This window comes from Mytilus californianus, unplaced genomic scaffold (genome assembly GCF_021869535.1).
Source record: "Mytilus californianus isolate M0D057914Y unplaced genomic scaffold, xbMytCali1.0.p SCAF_23, whole genome shotgun sequence".
NCBI lineage: Eukaryota > Metazoa > Mollusca > Bivalvia > Mytilida > Mytilidae > Mytilus > Mytilus californianus.
In genome coordinates, this window is record NW_026262672.1 from 5,956,901 (window position 1) to 5,962,092 (window position 5,192).

Consider the following 5,192-nt stretch of genomic DNA (forward strand, 5'->3'; position numbering starts at 1 on the left):
CAACTGTTTGTTCTTAATTAAATGTTAAGCTGTTACACCGTCACAGGTTACAGGAGAATTTAGCACTTACAGTATGTGTAAGCCCACCACATTCTCATACTGTATGACCTTGTTCTAAGTAAGTAGTGGGAGTCTCTGTGGTTGTTTGTGGTTGCTTTTTGTCATATTAACTTTTGTTTGATACTTGCATTTATAAATGTGAGAGGATCCTGATTTTACACCAACAAACTACACTACTTATAAAAACACCAAAATGTACAATGCGACAGGGATAAACCAGTTTTATCTGCATACAAACGGTATCCTTTGCCTTAACTAGGACCATGTATCTTAAAAGTAAAACAAACAAGTAAAACTGTGAGCTACTGCTCACTGATGATAACCCCGCCGAAATATTTCGGTAAACATGAAGTTGTTGAGTGATGAATCTGAAAACGCATCACACGGTGTAACTTACTTATATAAACCCTGAAACTAAATTTCAGAAATCCTTGTCAAGTAGTTCCTGAGAAAAATGTGACGAAAATATTCATGGGACGGACGGACTGACGGAAGGACAGACAGAGGTAAAACAGTATACCCACACTTTTTTAAAGCGGGGTATAACAACAACAATAAAATTCTTCGCTGAGTGCAGCTGTATACGACCGCAGAGGTCCAACCCTGAACTGTTGGGGAAAAATGGACACAATATTCGCGCTTGATACAGGTCTGAATTTGGATTGTAAATAAATATTTGACACCTAATAGGTTTCTGACACCGAATAACTGTAGTCAAAGAACTTTGAATTGGTTATATGATTTGAATTTATATTCAATTTTTTGCTTTTGTTCAATACACTATGCTGCTGCGAAATTGAACCCCCCCCCAAAAAAAATGTTACCCCCCTCCCCCTTTTTTTGACAAAAAGAAATAATATTTGAAGACATTTTCTGTTTAATTTCTGAAATCTGAAATGAAAAAAATAAATTGCCCCCACAATTTCTTTTTTACCCCCCCCCCCCCCCCCCCCACCCCTTTTCCAAAAAAAAAATTATTTCCCTCAACATATGGTCATAATCTCAATTCAAATTTCCAATGGAGGTTGCAACCATAATTACCAATTTAAATACATCATATAAGTCTTAAAATAGAAAAAAAAATCCCCTCCCTAAATTTTTTGAACCCCCTTATGATTCATCACCCCCAACTCAATCCCAGCCTTCCCTTTGTGGTATGGTACCTTGCAGTACAATTTCAGAGAGATCCATACACTTAAACACAATTTATTATCTGGAAACTGTAAAAATGCTTGTTTTTTTGCCCCAAATTCCTAAACATTTAGGGCAATTACCCCCAAACTCAAACCCAGCTTTCCCTTTGTGATAGGGAACCTTGTTGTACAATTTCATAAAGATCCATACACTTACACACAAGTTATTGTCCTGAAACTAGAAAAATGCTTGTTTTTTGTCCCTTTTTGGCCAAAATTCCTAAAATTTTGAGGCAACTACCCCCAAAATCAATCCAAGCCTTCCCTTTGTGGTATGGTACTTTGCAGTACAATTTCAGAGAGATCCATACACTTGAACACAAGTTATTGTCTGGAAACTAGAAAAATGCTTGTTTTTTGCCCCTAATTCCTAAAATTTTGAGGCAATTACCCCCAAAATCAATCCAAACATTCCCTTTGTGGTATGGAACCTTGTGGTACAATGTCAGAGAGATCCATACACTAACACACAAGTTATTGTCTGGAAGTTACAAAAATGCATATTTTTGGCCCCTAATTCCTTAACTGCTGGTATCATAACCCCCAAAATCAATCCCAACCTTCCTTTTGTGGTATTGAACCTTATGGTAAAATTTCATAGAGATCCATTCACTCAAACTAAAGTTATTGTGCGAAAACCAATGTATCTTCGGACGACGACGACACCAATGTCATACCAATATACGACCGCAAAAAATTTTTGCGGTCGTATAAAACCTGCCAGCACTAGATACATTAACCAATATCTCAGGACCACCAAATTGAACAAAATTATAAAAGATTGCAAATAATTTGGAAAGAGGGTTTAAAAAATATTAGTCTAATTGGAGCTTGGTAATGTAGCTATTTATAGCTACTTACTAAAAAGTGTGAATAGAAAAAGAAAATAAAGTGTCTTTATTTACACTTATATCCATTTATCTCTCATACAATGATTATTTTTGTTGTTGTGTTAATAATTGAACATCTTTATAAAACACACTGTTTATTTGTTTCCCTCTTTAGAACAAAATCTGCTTCAAATTAATCAATATGTAGATCACAATTGTAACCTTCATCTTCACCAGTTTTCCATCCTAACCTGAAATTATAATGTTATACATGTAGTGAAAAACAAAAGCATTTCAACCTAAAAATTTGAATTGAAATAATCAATGATTGTGTGTTCTTAAAAAGTGGCAGCCCTGTCAGTCTGGACCCCAAAAATCAAGAAGGTCAATGATGTTGTATAGTCCTGATTGCAAACCATTAAAAAGGTTGTGGTTGTTTTATTCTCTTATTTTAAACTGTCTGGTATTTTATACTGGTATACATGTAGCTGCTCAGTGGCAGATCCAGAACTTTTTGTAAGGGGGGCCCACTGACTGACCTAAGAATTTTTTTCTCACAAAAGGGGGGGGGGGGTCAATCTTAATTACACCTACATGTACGAAAGTATGTAAAAACTGCAAATACATGCCTGAATTTCACTGAGACCACACAATTTGTAGTCTGTGTTGTAAAAATGGTCAATAGCTGTAGGCTATAAAAAATATTTTGAGAACTTGGCAATGTTAATTATAGACAATAATATTTTAATGTTTGTTTATGTACATGTGCACTTGTTTGTATTCTTAAATCTTTGAACTTTCAATTCATTTGAGACAGAGTTACATTTGTAAGTCAATAACAGGAAGAAGAAAGAATATTTTCCATGAAATATTACATGCAACTTTTCTCACAAGTAAAAATAACTATTTGAGTATAACTTTAATATCTTACCTTCTTCATTCATTTTTGAACATATAGTTGATGAAAAGTAATTTGTTACAACACTACAACATGTACAACGTTTAAAAGAACACTATACTCTATAGTAACTGTTTTCATAGTCTGTAAGAAAAATTGCAAAAGTAGCTAGGATGTTGGATTCCATGTATTTCCATTGACTGAAATTATATGAAGACATAATATGAAATTCAATATGAACATAACTAGTACTGGATCATTCAAAGCAAAAATAAAATATTGTAGGCTAGCTAAAGGACACATATCTAGAGTGATATAATTTCATGAATGATGGATATTGTTTTGCAATGGTAAATCATTATATGCAAATTACAGATATAAAAAAACCAACACTATATATTAACTTGTTTATAGTTATACCATAGTAAGACTTTTTTACTTTCAATTAGAAATGTTAATTCCACATATTTTACATGATGGTGAACAAGATATATGCTTACTCTTCTAGAGATCAAACTCATACAGTTTATCTAAATGGTTCTATCAAAGATATAGATATAAATATGGCTATTATATTTATTATAGAGCTACGGTTCCGCAGATAATTATAACTATGATTCTATGTAGTTTTTCAAAAATTGTTTGTCTTTACATCATTCATTTGTCTTTTTTGTCTTATTGTGTTGTAGATTTTGTTTGATATAGGTTTTACTGTACATGTCCTTTTTGATATCTTCTAGCTGTTTCTTTTTTCTACTTTATTGTTTTCAATATATTAATAAATTAATAAAATTTACATGTATTTAAACAATATCACTGTTGAGTCTACTATTTAAATAAAATTTAAAGACAAACATACATGTACAGACCCTTGATACAAGATGTATGTAGTTTATTATTAACATGTAAAATGATGTCATTTTTTTTTTATATAATGTAGTAATTAAAACAGATATATTGAAATATTCATACCATACAATTCCTACACGTTTTCAATGATACATCATGTGTTGAAGTACACAAACAACTGGTTATGGTCGCTCATTTGAATAACAATGAAGAGGCATAACATGTGCGTCAAAATGCATAATTTGCACCCGATCTGCAATGATGTTGTCATATAAACATTCGAAAACCTATTAAAGTTTTATCGGACCTTAAGTTTTAAGAAATATCTTATCAAAAATGGAACAATTGTCAAAAATTCATAAAACCAAGACTTGGTTTTACCAGACATGTGTTTTCGCATCATTTTTAGAAACATTGCAGTTTTTCTCAAGAACCTGAGAAATTTCAATTATCAAAATATGATAACATCAAAATTTTCAACTCAGAGTACCATAAACACTAATCAAATATAAAATTGGGTTGCTCGATTTTCTAAAATCAGACTTTCAAATTGACCACTTACCTCTCTGACTATGACCGGTTTTTTCCAAAATGGCGTCTATCCGGAAGTTAGGTAGGCCTGATAAATTGTACGTCACTACGTGGGTACATTATTTAGCAAGAATGTACGAGTACACCTTCGTACATTTTGCACTTACCTTGAAAATAAAGAAAGACATTCTACTCATATACTTCTGTATAGAGTTTCATTCGTGTTAAAATAACTACGATAATGTATCAATTTATTTAGACGAAAACATGTCAAAATTATTAAAAAGCAACCATTGATTACGTGATAAGCACCTGTGTGTTACACACCACAGTACACGTGTATTTTTAGAACAAGGATTAGAAAAACGAACAACGATAAAATTCATTGTATTTAACGAACTTGGATAATAAGTTCTCAAGATAACTAATTTTTATAAAACATTTTTTACTGGAACAACGTTCTCAGTTTTACAAAATCTAAAAATTCCGGACGTCGTCACAGATTATAACGAGTTAGACACCTCGCTGCTCGAAAAATAATATGATTGGCACAGGTAATAGCCGCAGTATTTATATCTAGGTATAGCTACGTCATACCCATAGGTCAAGGATTTTGACCTCTTTTAAATGAGATGCCTCGTTGTACATCGGGAAATGAATGCTATAGTAACATCCTCGAAGAGCCGAGGAGCGTAATTAGTAGAATAGACGATCCATTGTTAAAACTGCTTGACATTCACAAAGTCCGCTGGTTTACTATGGGTTATGCTTCTGACAATCTCAACCGTTCATTGTTTCAATAGTAAATATGTTAGGTGAACAGAACGACGG

General features: G+C 32.8%; 1 long non-coding RNA gene across 2 annotated transcripts; it reads right to left on the reverse strand.

Annotated features, from left to right (window-relative positions):
• Window positions 1–2,135: 2,135 nt before the first annotated feature.
• LOC127732353 (uncharacterized) lies at window positions 2,136–4,447 on the reverse strand. 2 transcript variants are annotated; one of them, XR_007996208.1, is made up of 3 exons: window positions 4,393–4,447; window positions 3,015–3,181; window positions 2,136–2,334 (listed from the first exon to the last, which is right to left on the reverse strand). It is a non-coding gene; the product is annotated as an uncharacterized LOC127732353 (long non-coding RNA). The 2 variants fall into 2 exon arrangements; XR_007996209.1 differs by lacking the exon at window positions 4,393–4,447 and adding an exon at window positions 3,954–4,365.
• Between the last annotated feature and the right edge of the window lie 745 nt (window positions 4,448–5,192).